The following is an 18,890-nucleotide window of genomic DNA, read 5'->3' on the forward strand; positions in this document are numbered from 1 at the left end:
CAGTGCTCTGAAAACAAAAGCCTGTCCCTGTCCCTGGGAGTTAATGGTTAACCCAGCACCAGCTACTGGCCGGGAAGGGAGAGCTGTCTCCTCCCCAGAGCAGGATGGAGGCAGAGCTGCACAGGGCTGGTGCTGGATGTGGCATTGCTCTAACTCTGCCACAGAGTCCAGACAGGCTGTGGGACCTCTACTCATGGAGGTAATTCAGAGTTGTACCAGAAATGGCTCTGGAACTTGCCAGCACCTGCCCAGCTGACATGATTTACTGCCAGAGAGAAAAGAGGCTCAATCTAGTTAGTTTAATAAAGAGAAGAAGATGCAAAGCAACATCTTCTACAAACAATAAGAGAAAGGATCTCTAGTCTCCTAGCTGGAGGCCCTTTAACTTCCTGGGACAGCCAGAAGTAACCCCAGTGCTTGGAGACAGAACCAGACCAAATGAGTATTACAAATAAAGTGCACATTTACAAGATTGAGGGGATTTGGCCAACATAAAATATTATCTTAGGTAGTGACTGCTTTGAAGTCATGATTTGAGTTAGGCTTGGATCAGAGAACTCAAGGGGACTTCCAACCTGAACTCCTCTGGCTGTTTTTGATTGTTCTTCTCCAGTCTGTCAATGATATTGAAGTATCAGAAGGAATGGTACAGGATTCAAACACTGGGACTGTTATTAATGCTAATTAATATTGTTGGTGGATATTTAAACAGGAGCTGTTAAATAAATCTGATAAAGTTTGTAAATGTACCGAACAATCTGATATGGACATATGGACTTCATATTTTTCTCTCTCTCTTTTGGAAAAGTGAGCAGTTCTCAGCCTACCTCTATCTTAAAATTTTTGGAAAAAAACCCCATCAAATACCCAAACCAACAAAAAGCCAAACCAAACCCACGGAAACAAAACAAACAAAAAAACCAGCACTTAAACCACCAAAAAACCACACACAAACAAAAAACCAAAACAACAACAACAAAAAAAACCACCCAAAACCAAACAAAAAGCCAAACTGAAACACAAAACGCCACAGGAAGAAAAGAGGATGATAGCAGCTGATGTACTCCTGCAGCTCAGGGACAGCTCCTTTTGGCTGTACCAGAGGAAATACTGAATAGAAATACAACAGTAGGAATGACATTTTGTATGTGTTTATTTACACACCCAAGACTGATGCATCTCACTTTGCTTAGCTCTAGAGTTTTCTAGAGTCAAAAAAAGATGCTCAGCTGTCTTCACCTAACCTTGGCAGGGAAACAGGATTGCCACAGGAGGAGAACTCTTCCCCACTGACAACAAAGGGAGCCCAGGCATGGGCTCAGGAACCTGGATGGCAGCTGTCTCCCCCAGGAATGATGCCACTCTTTCTCCAGGAGCCATGCATCAAGAACATGAACTAAAAGCTGAGGAAAGTTTTGGAAAAAGCTCAGAAAAGCAGTCAGGTGTGCTTCTTTGCTCTTTAGAAGACCGGATTTCACCTCAACAACAAGGGTAGTCCTGCATTAAGCCAAGAGGAGCAATAGCATCCCTTTGGATTTGAGTTCTTGAAAGAATGTTCTTTAAATGAGACATGTAGGAAGCCTGGAGTCTCCAGCTACCTGTTACTCAAGTAAAATATCAAAACAAGATATGTGGCCAGTAACTACATACAGGGAAAAAAATGTTTTATCTGATCTAAAATGTTCTTTATCAGAGCACATGAAGTCAAACCCCAATTTCACAAATTTTAACCAATTCAAAGCAGTAACATAGTACCAAACTGCAGGAAATTAACAGGATTCACTATCTAAATTACTCATTCCGATTCTACTTTTCCCCACAGATTGATCATTGGGTTTTCTGATCTTCCTCAACAAGTGTGCATATCGCCTAACTGCATTTATATTTAGCATTATCAGTTGCCTGCTCCCACTGTTTAAGACAGACTGCCTTAGAGGGCTCTTCTGACTCTGCATGGCTTTAGGTGGCTACGGCATCCTGTAAAACAGCTGTGAGAATTCAGTGTTCAAGACATTTACTGAAGTCATAACTCTCAATTACCCTTCATGTTTTTAAATTCAATTTTTTCTGCACACTTACTTTTGCTCATTATCGATAATTTTATGAAAACATTTCTTTAGCAGAATCATTGGATTTAACTTCCCCTGGAACTACTTTATCTTGCATGCACAAAACACATACAGTCAGTTCAGAGCTGTGAACAGAGGGGAAAAAACCTCCAGCTAGCAACATTTGCATTAGCTAAACACTCGATGAATTGGGAGATAGGAATCACCTATTTCAGCAATTCAATGACTACTACCTGAAACCTACTCACATCATCTCTGCCAGAGTTCCTTAGGCTGGTGATGCTGTTCCTCTCCAGATGCACAGAAGCACCTCACCTTACACATCATTTTCCTGATTTTTTTTTTATTTGGTTGTTGGGTTGAATCCCACAAGCACCCACTGCTCTTGATTTCAGGACGTCCCCAAAACACTCATGTGGGAAAATAACTGTTGGAACCGACTCCTACTGTGCCCTCTCTTATGCCAAAATAAAAATGCAGCCAGCTGCCACACACGTCTGTCGAGTACTAGGAGACACTGATATTTCTCACAAACATATTTTGCATTTAATCTTTGGGTTTTTAAATCTTTTTGGTTGCACTTTTATACTGATAATGCAATGTCCCTCACTGTGGTTGGGTGAGCCTAAGCTCCCAGTGATGGCACTGCTGTCTGCCACACACCCATCATCATAGCATATATGATACATTTGGCTTTACCCAATCCTAAAGACAAATGAGAATTATTAATGGCTCAGTCTGCAATCTATTTTCACTAATTTATTTGTTTGCTCTTGAAGCTGCCAGGGTTTCCCATAGACTCTGGAGAGCAGCACTCATCAAAGGCAATGGAAAATCAATAGATTCAAGCACAGCTATAATCAGAGAATAAAAAACCCAATTTGCCTCATTTGAGTTTGAGTCCTTGGGATCCTGTGTGTTGTGAAACCACACAGGCTGAGGTTTGCATTCCTTAGCTGACAGGTGGCCCAGTTTCAGGTGAGGAGCAGAGCAGGGCTATTCTCCATGCCTTTATGGATGGAGCATATATCTGATACTACTCCCTCCACTTCCCCAAACGCTGGGGTGAACTTAGATTCCCCCCCATTCTATTTTCTGCTAAACTATTACTCAGAATATCCCAGGGAACTGTGTTTTTGATTGAACACAATGCTAGGAGAAGCTGATGAAACTATCCTCCTGAAGTATAGGTTAGATGTGTTGGTTGGATTCTGCCCCATGTGCACATACACCTGCAGTTTTAATTAAAAGGTTTCTGGTGTTGCATACGCATGCAAAGGAGTGTGAACATGTCACGCTCACATACTGTAATGCTGATTATGAATCATGCTGTGTCACAACTCAGTGTGGTGAGAGCATCCAGTGGGACTCTTCTTCCCTGCCCCAAGGTGAAATAGGCTGGGAGGAGTCCAGCATGTCATTCTTCATTTGTAAAGTAAAATTTCTCTACCATCTATACAGAAAAAGGACACAGGTGTCACAAATTGCAGCAAATGGCAATAATGTGGCCAGAGCCTTCAATCAGTTAAAAGGAGAAGGAAGGAGAGTTTTTCTTAATATGATTTTTGCCTTTTGCAAGCTCTTTCCAGCACCTGGTTCTTGACACAATGACACACAGTCGTGAGAAAAACACTCAAGAAAAGAAAAAGGGTATAAAACAAGATAGACTGAACAAGAGCTCAAGTCCCCCATGTGACATCAACCCTGCATGCCACTTGCAGGCTTCTAACAACCTCCTGGGACAGCTGAGGAGGCAGATGATGTATTTGCTTACACAGGAAGACAACAGGGGCTCCCTAGCCCCACTGAACACAAAGGCAAAATGCCAAGTGACTTTTGGGGATGCACAAATTTTGAGGGATGAATTGTCTCAGAAATGGCTGCATCTAGTGGGAGAGGAAATTCTAAAAGTCAGAAAAAGGCTCAGTAATCTGGAAGTGGATTGACTATTGACTAATATGAGACTAGAGATGTGAAATAATGAGAACCACAATGACCACAACCTTCAAGGAAACTCAAATTATGACACCAAATAGCATCACAGCAGTGTGAGACACTGCAGCAGGCTCTGCAGATGCCAGAGAGGATCTGGCACATCACTGAGTCACACTGACCCTACGTCAAAACTCCAATCACCCACTGAACTCAGCTCTGCTCTTCTTGCAATATAAAATAAGTTGCCCTACATGGAGCTGGCAGGGCCAATGCAAAAGCAGCAGAGCATAAAGCCACCCACAGCTGCTCACAGCAGATGCTCACTGGGGTTTGAGCAGTTGTGCTTTATGTGCACAGCAGAGATTTTGCTTCCCTCTACAAAGCCACTCTCCTTTGGCTCCCCTTTGAAATCACTGCTTGACTCACACTGGAAGGGCTCACTGAAAGCAGGTCTGAGCATTTGTTGACCAGGTGCAGCACCCTCCTTGCAGCAATACAGAACAGTATTAACCTGCACCAGTGCCAAAGAGAGGGCTGCTAGTGGTATCCTTGCCTGGGAGCCCCATGGCAAGGAAGATGTTACCCACACTCTGAAGCTCTTGATCAGAAATGGACAGATACTTCAAGAGCCCCTCAGCATGCTACTCCTATGTGCCATCCTGCACTGGAATCAAAGCTGAGAAAGATGTTTTATTTCTTCCCATGCTGCCACTTGTACTGTCCTCAGAAGCAGATTTTACTGTCACATTTGATTTCACAAACACTATACAGGCATCTCTTCAGCGAGTCACAAACTTGGCAGCGTCCTGCAGATGGCATGGGAAAAGCAGCCCCAGCTCAGTGGTGCTTTTGTAATAATTACTGGACACAGAAGTCTCCCATCTCCTTCACCCTCCATCCCATCTCCATCAAGCTCAGCTTTAAAAGGACTTCAGGGGCCATGGCTCTCACCATCATTTCAGTCCCAAAATACGTGCTAGCATGAAGGTAGCTAAGCCACCCCTGGGCTAGCTGAAAGCCCCAGACTAACTGAAAAGATTCAGGGGAGATTCAGAGCAAGCAAGATTCAGAAAGTTGTTAGAAAAATGAATTAAATAGTATGTCAAAGATTACTGAATGTGAAAAACCCAAAGCTCTATGTCTCAGGACGTCCCTGGAAGCAGCCAATAGAGAAACACATATTCATTATTTTCATGTTCTTCCCCAACATCTGGTTTGGGCTACTGGTACAGCTAGGATGCTGAGGAGACAGGCACCTCAGCTGGACCTACAGTGCTTTCTCCTCTGTTCCTTTTCTTCTCTCCTGCATCTTTTGTACTTCTCAAATTTACATTATTCCCAGATATTTAGCATACAATAAAAGCCCTTCTCAGACTTATCTTCTACACTGTCACTTTAACAAGCTTGACTCCTGTACTTGCTCTTCTACCCTCTTCATCTGGCCACCATAAATCTTACCTTTCAAGCACAACGCTATTCCCTCCACCTTCTTCTGTCATGCTTGTGCTGAAGGCTGGGTCAGTAACATCACTCCCAGTTCCTGCTGGTGTTTTCACTCTCTTGCCCCAGATGTTACCTTCTGCTCATCTCTGGTTGGGCTCACTCTGTTCAGTGCCCTACTTCTGCTTGTATGTAGTGGTACACTAGGGAACTTCTTGCTGCACAATGTTATGGAAGCTTGAAGCCCTCATGGGTTCATAAAGCAGCAATTAGATACATTTGGGAAGAAAAATCCCTCAAGGTCATTCCTACAGGGACCCACTCTAGTTCAGCAAGGCCACTTGAGACAAAACTTGCAGGTTGGGGAAATCCTTTGACCTGCATGGTTGCACACTTCTCCTATTGCTCTCCCTCCTTCCTAGAGACCCATTTCCAGCCATTGCTCTCATCCAGCAGAGCTCTTGTTATCTTCTTGGGCTCCTTCATTGTCCTGTCACAAACACTTGTCCAGGTGAAACAGGACTAACACTGCACATCTGACAAGTACCACACTGCAAATTGGCTACACACCCAAAAGCACAAACCCACATAACTTCTCATCCAGCAGTATCTACAGAGCTGGGAAAGGCCTGACTGGTACAATACACTTAATAAGATTAACTTCAAGTACTCATAACCATCTCTGAATATTTTTTTTTTTTTTCAAATCAATTTTGCTCATTAGGCGTAGGCAGCTCTAACCTTCACATTCTTCCTAACATTATACCCAAGAGCCACATGGCTACAAACATATCCCTGCTGGCATGAAAATTACAGAGTATTGTGTGTTTCTCTGCATCCTGTTTGATAGAGGGCACATTCCATTCTCCTAGCAGAGTAGAAGGACATCTGAGTCAGCTTTGCAGGAACACTCCTTGGATTGCTGTGTTTTTCTGGCTAAAAGATTGGCTCTGCCACACAGAGGTTTCCATGCAGATCCCTACAAATCCTGCAAAAAACTGGGATTGTCACAAAGGTCCTCCCAAAAAAACAAGCTCATGAACTCTGTAGCACAGACAACTGGCTACTCTTGTGACTTTCTCCTTGGAAGAATTCATTCAATTAAGTTTGTAAGTGCTAAAAGGAAAGCTTTTCAGCTCCCTTACAGCTGCCACAGGAGCAGCTTGAGGAGCTGCCATAGCTACTGCCCCTCCTGGACTGCTGCCACTCCCAATCCATCCACATCCAATCTGTCCAGATGTCTTGGACAGAAATGAAAGACAGGAAGGCAACCAGCCTGTGTGTGGTACCTGTGGACCCAAAATGTAGGCTACTAGAGCTGTGCATTCAACATAAAAATATTCAGGCATTCCCCACAGACAAAAAAAAGTCTGCAGCACTATCAGATAATCGCTCATCTGATCCCAGTGTGTTAAGGCCAGGTGGATGAATGGCCTCTTGGAGACTGCACTGTCATCAGTGACACAAAGAGCTTTAGGGTACACATGTATCAGTATGTGAGTCTGACAGATGTGAGGTCTGTCCTCTGTGCCAAGGCCACTTGGCACAGAACAACTCCTGCCCTTTTAAATCTGCCTGCCTCCAAACATAACAGACCTTGCTAACTTCTGAGCCATCCCCAGAAGATGCCTGGGAAGATCCAGGCCAAGCCATGCCAAGAACTGTACAAACGTAAGGCAGCACTGATGTGATCACTGATCCATGGATCTGCATTGTCCCCACTCCTTAGCAGTAGTAGGGAAAATCTTTTAGGAACAGCTTAGACAGTCAATTTCAGCTCCATTTCAGGAAAGGTGCCTTGTCATTTCTACACACCTTGCCCTGCACTTCCTTCTGCTCCATGCACACAGGATTTTGTTCTGAGCAGGTCCAACAGGAACTGCACAGACCCCCAGACTGGTGGCATGGCAGCACAAGGAAATAAAATGTGACATGAAACAAAAATGATCATTCATATTTCAGTGTCTAAATTTTAATTTTCCATTAATCTTTATTAACGTCCCTTTAACTCAAAAATTCTAAGCAGACATCTAGGACTAATTACTCTGATAAAATTCAATATTTAAGCATAAGCCCAGATTTAACTTCTATCTTGTAGGTCAGCTTTAGAAATCATTAGCATTGCTAATGGTCCCATTAAACAGAACATCCCTACCACTAGAAAGAAACATGACCATCAGAAATCTCCCAAATCAGTAGAAGTTTCACCCCAAGTCTCTGCAGAGTTGCTCTTGCTGGGGGGATCCCTCTTCAGGGCACATTGGGGTTCCCCCTGATTTGTCTGTGAGATGCTTGGCCTGGCCTGGCCTGGCTAACACCTGGCACAGCCTCACCCATGCAAATCCACCACTTGCCCTGCTTAGTGCAGATGCAGATAAAATTGCTGGCACGTTTTTAGGACCATACCCTGGGATAGATGGGCAGCAGTACCTCTGCAGGCATGCTCAGCAGTCTGGCCTGCCCTGTGCTTGCAGCCCAAATGCAAAGGGCTGAACAAAGCCTGCAATTAGTACCAATTCAGACTTGTGGAAGGGCCCCTGAGGAAGCCAGGGAATCTGATTGAGGTTACAGGTGCCACTGCTGCTGCTCTTGGAGCAAACCAGGGGTTAGATTTGAACTGTAAACTCCCGGTGAGAGGGCTGTGTGTTAGGGGAGCTGCAGTGCCTGATGCAGGCACACTGGCAGGGGCAGCACTGCAGCAGCTCAAGCGCATGCTGGAGCTCACTGCCACTCTGCAGCTTTCGGACAAACATTTGTTAGAGATGTGGGAGAGACTAGCAGCATACCTCAGCTCAGCTGCCTGGGGAACAGCAGGGTTAACATCCCTATCATGAAAAGTCCAGGAGGAACCTGTCAGCCATTAGAAATGCCTCTGGCATAAAGGCTGACCAGCTTGGGTTACACCAGCAGCATCACTTCCAGCTTGAGCCAAACCTTTTGGCTGCAATTCACAAAATCTACACGCTCTGAAGCAAGGCACTAGGTGCTGTCACCAAACCAAGGTGCCATCACCAGCTCAGGGTCTCTTCCAGAGCCGCTTGGTTGCCCTGTGGGAGCAGCAGCTGAAGCGAGCAAGCACCCAGGACAGTGAGCAGGCAGGCAAGACGAGGCACGACGCTGCAGTGGGACGCCCTTCCATTAGCAAGGTACCCACGCACCGCAGGCACTGACTCACAGGCAGTGCAGCCAAAGCCTGCCTGATTTCTCCCCAGAGTCATGTGCACTGGGTGGACCGCGGGCCCAGCGTCTCACAACCACCTGCGCAGGTAAACGAAGGCTGGCTGGCTAACCAACACACCGTGAGTAATCTCTAGATCCTTCAAGGCCTCCCAATACAAATAGTTGGTAACTCTGTCCCCTAGCTGTACCACAAATACTAATTGTGATCTTGGACTCCCTTATAACAACCAGCTTTTTTTCTCCCCTCTGAACTCCCAACCTGCAGCTTTTTTGTTCACTGCCAAGCATGAAGTCAAATGAAAGGAGGCATTCAGGAACTTATAAATCGCTCTTAAATATGATTTGCTCAATGAGGACAGCTGGCTGGATTGGAAGATCCTAACAGTAGTCTTTGTGTTCAATTTATTGCTGAAAATACCCTCAGGTAACAAAAAAGGTAAATAAAATAACATTTACAAACAGGAACATGCTGAAGTGTTCTTGTAGCTTTGGGAACTTTAACCTCCAAACTAACTCTCCATGGACAATAGGGAGACTCCAAGACAAGATGCCAAGATGGTGTTATGACACTGGGCAGCTGTGCCACTGAAAACTGCCCTCTTGAAAGTCTTCACTAATTTATGGATGGAATACACTCACTTGCAGGCTGGGCCTCTCGAAATGACAACAGGCACTTTACACACAGACATACAGCATTGTGCCAGGACCAGGGCAAGCAGGACATAAAGGTGAGGACAACTCGTTGAGCTAGCAGGCAGAAACCAGCTGCATGCCCTGCACGGCATGCTGTGCTCTGGGAAGAGCTGCGAGGGCACCTGATATTCTCCATAAACCAGAGGTCCAAGGTCTGGTAACTGGCTGGGCCACTCAGCAGTCACTGTTGGGATTCTCCTTAATGCAGAACGGGATAGCAAAGGGATACCTGGCTGGGCTTCTGCTCTTTCTTTCCAAAAATGGGCCACAGTAATTTCCCATTTGCCTGAGGAAAAACTCCTCAGCACTTGGGGATAAAGTGTTTCCTTTGACTAGGGAGGGCACTGAACCCCAGAGAGATCATCCTCAGCAGCCAGCTGCCACCTTCAGTAGGAGTCTGGAGTCAGAAGCATGGGACAAGATTTCCATTAGGAAAGTCCTGAGCCATACCTCTTCCACAGACAAGTCTCAATAACACCAACTTCAAAGTTCTTCCATCTCCCACCAGCCTCTTGCCCATGGGACATGAAAGGGTTAAAGATACAACTCAACTCATTACTATCATGGGAAAACTTTGTTCCAAATTCTCCATTTCATGCTCTTAGAAAACCAACAATCTTGAAATACCTTGTATTAACAAGGCAGTTCTACAGGGCAGCCTGCATTTGCTTTTAAGTCCACCGGCTACCCAAGGTATCCAATGGACAACAGCCAGACAAATTCTACTGCTCTTGGAGCACAGGTATTCCTCCAAGCATTACACAAGATACTAATGACAAAATCTGCAGGCTTAATGCCAAGCATTCATTTATCTGAATCCTACACTAAATGAAGATCAGAGCCAGGAGGGCAGACGCTTTTCTTGCAGCATGTTTAAGAAATGGAGAGTGAGAAATAGAGCATAAGGCAGAAATGGCAGCAGAGGATCCCCTCCAGGACTTTTCAGGGCATGGCTGTCTAACTGTGCTCACTTGCATTGTTGTTTACGTGTCCTTTTTCCCCTTGTACTCCCTGGACTGAAGGAAGGAAGGATGTTTCATAGGAAGGAAGCACTGGCGTGGCTGTACTGAGACAGGACCCCACCAGACTGCTCCTTTCTACAGAGGAGGGAAAGAAAAGGGAATTCACATTTTCTCTCTCATCTAAGTTAGCAGGAAGGGGATGAAGCTAACTTCAGTCCAGCTCCGATTTCAAACAGGGTTAGTGTCCAAAGCTGGAGCAGGCTGCTCAGAACTGCATTAAGTTGTGAAAATCTCCAGGGTCAGAAATGCCTCAACCTCTCAGGCACTGTTTCTTGTCAGAACAATCTCAGGGAGAAAATTATTTTCCTTTATGTTCAGTCAGAATTTACCATGCTGCAACTTTCTGCACCTGGAGTGGGGCAATAACCAACATCAGTTCAGACTGGTGGATGAATGGATTGAGAGCAGCCCTGCAGAGACAGACTTGGAGGTACTGATGGACAAAAAGTTGGACATGACCCAGCAATGTGTGCTTGCAGAGCAGAAAGCCAACAGTGGGCTTTGGCTGCATCAAAAAAATTATGGCCAGTAGGTCAAGGGAAGTGATTCTCCCACTGCTCTCATGAAACCTCACCTGGGGCACTACATCTGGCATTCTGGAGTCCTCAGAAAAACTACAGCAGGTTCACAAGAAGACACAAAAAAAGATCCAAGGGCTGTGATACTTTTGTGAGGAAGGGCTGAGAGATATGAGGTTATCCAGTTGAGAAAGAGAAGACTCCAGGGAGACCTTATGGTGGCCTTTCAATATATAAAGAAGGTTCATAAGAAAGACACAGACAGACTTTTTACCACACACTGTAGTGACAGGATGTGGGCACTGGTTTCAAACTAAGAGAGTAGGTTAAGACTGGATATTAAGAAGAAATTCTTCCCTGTGAAGGTGGTGAGTCACTGGCACAAGTTCCACAAAGAAGCTGTGGATGCCCCATCCCTGGAAGTACCCAAAGTCAAGTTGGATGGGACTTTAGGCAACCTGGTCTAGTGAAATAAACACCTGAATCTCATAACACTTCAGACACCATCTCACCAGTACAGAACAGAAAAGAACAGCCTTCTCTTGATCTGCCTCCCATGCAGTCACTGCCATGTTGCCAACGCTTTACTGAGCCTGTCCAGCTTGCTGCTGCCATTCTTGTTTTTGCAGAGAGAGATGCTCTTTGTGCCCCATCAGCTCACACACAGCTGGGCTCCAAAGCAAGGACTGTGCTGAACTCCCAGCCACATGCCCCAGCAGTTGCAGCAGTCACTAGAGGCACACAAGGCAGAGATTACTAAAAAAAGAAAAAAGAAAAAAAAAAAAAAAGAGAAAACCCACCCTGCTCTGCAAATCAGCTCAAAGCGTAGGCAGCAGAGGAAAAGTGAATGGAGATGATCTGTGTGTAAGGACTTGGGAGCATATTTCTGTCATAAGACAGCCAGAGAAATGGGGCTTACCACTCCTGCTGCTGGAGGGGGAAAATGCGGGGCAGGTGACCCAGAGGCAAGGTCTCTACCAGCAGCCTGTTTGTGGTTTATGCTCTGCAGAGACTACACCCCAGAGAGCCTCCCCATCTTCCCATCACTGCTGGGAAAGAGTTCCCCACCTCCACAGCTGCTAGTGCTCCACTGCAGCATTGTTCCTGCAGTCCCTTCAAACACACAATTTCACAGCTTTCCCAAAGCACTGCTGATACTCGCTATCCCTGTCACACCTCTGAAGGTGGTTACAGACAAAAGGAAAAGACCTATTCCAAACTGTGCTTCTTGTTCCCAATGCAAAAAAGGTAACATCCAGAGAATTTTACAGCATATGCAGGCAGTTTACTATATACTAACAACAAAATCTCACACAGAAACATCAACACCCACGTTACACAGGATACCTTTATGCAAAGACATTAGTCACACTCAGCAACATTAAAAACAATTCTGTAGAACAGTTATAGAGAATGGGATGCAGACAGTGAGAGACTTCATTAGGATTTCTCAATTGCTTCAAGTTCAAATTCTCACCACAAAGCAGTACTAGTAGTTATTTATTATCATCCAGGAATTATTGTTTTCCAGTAAATACAGACATATTTCCAAATGATTCACACTACCTGAGAAATTAATGTTTTTGCAGCTCTGTTCCAGATCCTAGGTCAGGAATCTCCATTCTGTTCCGGTAAATTCCACTAAGATATCACATGTAACAACAAGTTCTTAAAGAAGTTTCATCAGATTTTCCCTTTAAGGTAACCCACTGCACTCCCACGTGAGGCACAGGCACCTCAAAGGCACAAGCAGCTGAAAGTGCTGCAGTGGAATCAGATGATCAGAACAACCTTGGAGCCTCTGCAGCCTCGGAAACATATCCTGTGATTTTCAGATCAATCCAGTGGGGAAGACACAAGCCAGTGCTGAACCTTAAAAGCCAGATAATGCATATAAAAGCAATTTTAATTAAAGCAATTTGGAGAATGAATGCGAAAACCAAGTCTGACAGATTTTGCTGCAACACGTACCAAGGGTGCAGCACTGCAGCAAAAGCTGTCACTCCCATCTGTGCAGAGCTGTGCGGCATGCAGCACGGGTGGCAGGGCTGACGACACCAGAACCACACTGCCAGGAGTCCTTGCTGCACAACCCACAGCTACCGTTCTGCAAGCACTGCATAGCACGCAGCAACAGAGGAAAAGGTGAAAAGTAAGCATTCAAGGTAAAGAGAAATATTCTTGAGCTAATTAAAGAGTTGCTTGAGCTTATGTTCATCTTGATCAGTCATGTAGAAAGACATTTTCAGCTTTGGATGAAGCTACTGTTTCTAGAGGTCAATTACAACACTGCAACACACAAGAAGTAGGAACATGGACCTTATGCTCTCTCCTTCCCTCCCACACCACCTTTACCTACCCTGGCACTTGCACTTCCAGTGCAGCGTACTTGCTGTCACCTGCTCCAGGACCCTTGGGGAGATGGGAGCAGTTAGTGGGAGAGCTGTTGTCCTGGAGCAGAGGTGATGTGTGTCACCAAAAACCACCTTCCTCAGCTGCCCCACAGGGCTGCTGTGCCGTGACACAGGTCAGGCAGCCCTCTCACATCACCTGCCTACAGCCACAGAAGCTTTCCTCTCCTCCTGCATAGCCTGACACATGAGCCCCAAGCTCCAGTGGTTTTGTAATATTAACCACCAAAGCCGAACCCTACCAGGGCTAAGAAAGCCTCGGTTCCCATCTCCTGCTGCTCTGCTTTCTCAGAGGCATGCAGTGCACAATCAAGGACAGCCACAACACTATTTGCAAGGGCTCTGAATGAAATCAGTTCTGCTACTTCTGAGCCAAACGATCACAAATCCAAGCATGGAACACGGGGTTTTTGTGGCAAAAAAATCTTATTTAGATCAACGCCCCCTCCCCCCCTCCAGGCATCAAGTTTGCCAGTTGAAATCACAAACCTCAAAACCGGCTGAGTTAATGAGTTAATTCAATACTAAGTAAGGTTTGATACTATGGCCTGGGCAGTACAGCAGGTCAAACTATGACTTAATCTATGACTTAAAAAACAATTAGCTAAGTAAATTCAGAACTATAAATGTTTACATGCAGGGGCTTGTCCACCCAGTACTGATTAAAAATCGTTAAAGCCTACACTTTCCCCTTTGTGACTGGAAGCAGCAAAACCACCACATTCCTCACAAACCAGGGCAGACAGCAAGGAGGAGTGATGAGGAAGTATCCACACTTGACAGTGCACATCTCCCATTACTTCATCCTAGAGCACCCAGAGCCCACCTGTCAGAAGCAGGATCTGCCCATGGAACCAGGCTAGTGTGCCTGCAGCCAATGGTGCAGGTTGGTGGGGGGTGAGGATGGTGAGGATGGCTGGGTTGTGGACAGCTGGTCCCCTGACAGGCAGGGCAGGGCAGGATGACAGCTATTATGCTGCAGCAGGCCAAGGAGCAGCCATACGGAAGTTTCCAGCTCACACAAAGTATTTACACACGTGAGAGCAGTGCACTTTGCTGGCTCAAGTTCAATACAGCTGCTAGAGGCCAGATGACAGGACTCTGAAGTTTCTTTGTGAGAAGGATGTTTGAGGCTTGCTCAATTCAATGAAGCTTTGACAAAGAGGGCCAAAAATTTTGGGACTTAATAAATGTAGAAAACTTTCTACCAAAGTCCTCTAAACATGATTTCTCTACTCCTCTGCCCAAACCTGGGCAGCACCTTGCATGAGCAGGAGCTTTGCAAAGGTAACACATCCAAACTCACTGTGAAAGAGTGGTGGTGACAGAGATCTCAACACAGACAGCAGTGCTTAGATGCTCAAGGGATGCCATCACTGCACAAGTGACCTCACAGATTTTGGACCAGATCCTCAAACTTAAGTTTCATAGTCATTTTCAGGTGGCCCTGCACTGCACCCGCCTCCTTCTAGCCTCGTGCTCCCCTTCCTTGGCCAGAGTAAAGCAGCCCTGCAGCCAGGCAGGGAATCAGGCAGGGCTAAAGGGAGTGGGAGGGAGGCTGATGGTTAATTTTCACCCAGATCAACTCTCTGAACAAGGCTACAGGGAGTTTTTGTCACCTGGGGTAGGGCTAGAAAGGGCATTCAGAAGAGAAAGTGGTTAGGACAAGGGGAGAGGCAAACCCACCTCCTCCAGGCACAGCGCCCACCTGCACTGATGGAGCACTTCCCAGATCCATGACTGGAGAGGATGTGAAAACCCATCTCACCTCCAACTTGACAAGATTGACAAGAGCAAGCAGTCACTCTCATCCAGTCACTGTCACACAGAAACAAACTTACCAGCTCATGTGTTCTTACATCTCATACCTTACCAGTTTATGTGCTCTTATACCTTACCTGTGTATTGGCAACTTTGTTCCTAAGCAAAGAAATGATACATTTCATTCCTGGGGTTATTGGTGTGGATCCTAAGCAAAGAAATGATACATTTCATTCCTGGGGTTATTGGACTGGATCCTAAGCAGCTTTATTATGAGAAGAGACAAGGCTGCAGAGTAGGCTGAGTGCTAAGTAGAACATAAAACCTCATTTTTTTCTAAATACCCCCTCTCCTTTCAGCCCATCACTCACACGGTGCATTCACCTTTCTGGACTGTGTTTCTATGAGAAATTCAAATGTTCAGGAATACAAATGTTTCATTTGCTGCACAACTACTGCAAGAAAGCACCAAAATATTCTCAGCTTTCTTTTACAGAGAAGGAAACAGAAACTGCCTGTGCACAGCATTCATGCTTCTGTGCATGCTGCTGTCACGCTTAGGTAAAGCTGTGTGTTGCACCTGCATATCTTACTCCACCCTGGTGAGGGTTAAAGCACACAGGGCTGAGGCATCCTTACAACCCCTTATCTGCCAAGATTAGGGCCTCAGCAGGGGAACATCGCTGCCAAAACCTAAGACACCACCAGAGACACAAAAACATTAAGGCCTAAATTGCCACACTCTGATGGCTGACATCCAATCCCACGCTTTATATTTGATCATTTCAAAAACATTGGTTTTCAGGCTGCTGAATCAACCCAAACCCACCGACTTAACGGGAATGGCATGCTTGGCATGCCCTCTCAGGGTGGTTATGAGGCTCCTAAATCTGGACAGTTAAGGGCAAATGGTTTGTGGGTTTTCCACCAAACTGATTCTGTCACCAGCTCTAAACCTTCAAATCCAGAGATGTGATTGTCCCCACAGTGTGAAGTGAGTGGCTGCAGTCACCACCAGGAGAAGGCTGCCAGCCCCTGTTACCCTGGCAAACAGCTGAGCTTAGACACGGAGGTTAATCACACCTTTGGTGGCTATGGATGGAAGGGGAGATCAAGTTAAAAGACTAAAGCCCTCCAAAGATTCAACCCATTGAAAGCAGAGAGAATAAAGATATGGAAGGACAAAACCAATCACCAGCTTTGGGAATGCAGGAAGTGCTGGTAAGCAACACCTGCTCATCAGCTGTCACCAAGCATTTAAAAACATTCATGCTTTCTACTTCACATGTGCGAATACAACCATCACCCAAGGCAAAAAGTCTGTGCAGCAGGCCTTAGATGTGTGAAGATGTATGTAACCATGCCATAACCATCATAACAAAGGCTCTCCATTCCAATGTGTTTTAAGGGCTCCCATGATCTGCAGAACGCTAGTTAGTATAAAACATATTACTGCTACAAATCATCACCCTCGTGGGAATCTTCCAATCAAAACAACCTCCTGAAGAGATTATATGCTTCATTTTAGTGTAACAATTGTATCAAAATTGTCCTTTTTTGTCATTCTGCTCAGTAATGCCAACCATAGTTTCTGAAAAGCCTCCATGAGGAAAGAGGCTTCTGGTTCCTCACCAACTACAGCCCATGGTGGGAAGAAAAGGTTTCATGGAGGACACACACAGCCTCAGAGTCCCTGGGTATGATACTCTGGGGTAAGGTCATGCTCAAAGATGTAATCATCCATTTGAACATACAAAATAATGTGGTCTAGATTGCAAGGCATACTGGGCTTTTAAATATTACCATTTCTTGTAATAGACACATTTGAGAGCTCTCTTTTCTAACACGAGTTATTTTTGCCTACAATTCCTAGCCTCATAGTAGCTTACTCTCAGTTGGGCAATTTCCAACGCAGAGACAGCCAGAAGGCTAGTGAAAAGTCTATGTTCTTGTAACTTATTTCTACTGCTTAGGAAGTCAACACTAGTCAGACTGGCCTGTACTGGAGTTTCATACATTTCATAGCATTATAAGGAAGCTGGGGTTGAACCACTTAGATCAGGAGATGCAGGGCTTAGTTAACAGGGACCTGACTACTCTTGAATTGTGCTGTTCTCCCACACTCCCTTTGCCCCAACTCATTCTTTCCCCCAGGAACTTTCAGACACATATCCAAAAGAAACACTGCAATCAGCTCTCCATGTCCTCCTCCTCCTTGCAGTGTTACAGAGAGCTGCAGCCCCAGGCATCCATGCCGGTGAGGGGATCCCATGCCCAGGAGAGGTCTTGCACACCAGGCCCCTGCACAAGAATCGCTCCCTCGGGGCTCCTGGAGCCCCAGGGTGGGGGTGTCAGCCTGGCAGGCGCTGCCGATGCAGTCCTTAGTGCTGCAGAGCCGATACAAAGGAGGAATTACACTTCTGCAAGTACCGCAGATGCAAACCAGCCACAGAGCACGCTGTCCCTGCAGAAATATGCCAGCTGGCTACTGGCTGCACGAGCTGACCAGAGCACAGAGCTGCTGGTTCCGTACTCGCACAGAGTGTAACACTGGGGAACGACCCCCCCTATGTCCTGCAGGTCAGCAGATGCATACCTCTGCCATGAGGCTGTAGGCATGTGGTTACTGCATTTTTTCCCCTTAAACACGGAATGCCACAGACGAATCCAGGTTGTAAAAATCCCCCTTCCCACTGTCATCAGTGTGGCGCTGGCTTAGAGAGGCGCTCACCCACCCCAGCGGCTCTCGGCGAGAGACTCGATAAGCACCAACCCCAACACACGCGGCAGCGACGAGCACTCCTTCCCCCGATTTTTGTGGAATATTTCAACAGAATTTACGCACCAATTAAAATCCAACCCCACTGCACCTAACTCAGATGTGCTGATTAGTTGGGATCATCACTTTAACTTGCGTTTAACTGATTTAAAGGCTTCAGATGTAGCATTAGAAGGGGAGGGAAAAAACGCAGATTTGCAATGAAAGCGCAATCACCAAGGACAACCAGTAAAGGTCTGCTGTGCCACTGGCTTCACACGCCACATATGGGACACCTGACAAAGCCAAATGGGATGTTTCAGAAATTTTCGAAAAAGGCATAGAAAAGTTTCACAATGCTCCAACAATTAATTCCCTCACGACGGGGGAGCAAAGAAGACTGAAGTGATTAACTTCAGAGCATCAGAAAAGCATGTATATAAAAGAACGTTATTAATTATATTATAAACGTGGGCGGGCTGAAAAAGAAGGGGGAATTCAGGAAAAATAAGCAACAGGAAAGGGAGTATGTGGCTGCAGCAAGGGAGAAAAAAAAAAAATGCGTTAAGCGCCTGGAAACCTCCAAAATCTCAACCAAGCCTCAGCCAACGGGCTTAGGAACTTCCTTGCGGGCAGCTCGCGACAGCGAGGACCGGTGCGACCGTGCCCTTCCCGGGCGGGGACGGGGCCGATCTCCGCTCAGGAAAGCGGCTGTTCCGGTCCCGTCGGAAGGAGCCCAACGGCGGCTCCATTTCCGAGCGGGAGCCGAGGCCCCGGCGGCGCCTCAGGGCCGGGTCTCCCGCGGGGGGTCCCCGCCGCCGCCGCCACCCGCGGGCAGCCCGGCCTTGAGGCACCCGCTCGCCCGCACGGGAAGGGACGGGAAAGGCGGCGGCGGTCAAAGACAAAGCGGATGCCTCAAATTCCTCCCCGCCCCGCCGGTCTGCGGCACCCCCCGCCCTCCGCCCCTTCATCGCCCACCTCTGCCTACCTGGGCAGCAGGAGCGGCCAGGCTTCCCTCGCTCCCAGCCCGGGCTTGGGCAGCCGCAGCCCGCGAGGGGCTCCGGGGCTCGGGCGGCGGGTGCGGGCGCTGACAATGAGGGGAG

At 46.5% G+C, this 18,890-nt stretch overlaps 1 protein-coding gene across 2 annotated transcripts in view; it reads right to left on the minus strand.

The window, feature by feature from the left end:
• The window catches only part of LUZP1 (leucine zipper protein 1), a 29,999-nt gene extending 11,109 nt beyond the window's left edge, over window positions 1-18,890 (minus strand). The window contains exon 1 of one of the 2 annotated variants that reach the window (XM_015649260.3): window positions 18,776-18,890. The gene's annotated coding sequence lies outside the window, so the exon portion shown is untranslated. Of the gene's footprint in view, window positions 1-12,423; window positions 12,810-18,775 lie in introns of those variants that run through there. The other variant, XM_019008883.2, reaches the window with a different exon arrangement.

Source organism: Parus major, chromosome 23, assembly GCF_001522545.3.
Source record: "Parus major isolate Abel chromosome 23, Parus_major1.1, whole genome shotgun sequence".
Taxonomy (NCBI): domain Eukaryota; kingdom Metazoa; phylum Chordata; class Aves; order Passeriformes; family Paridae; genus Parus; species Parus major.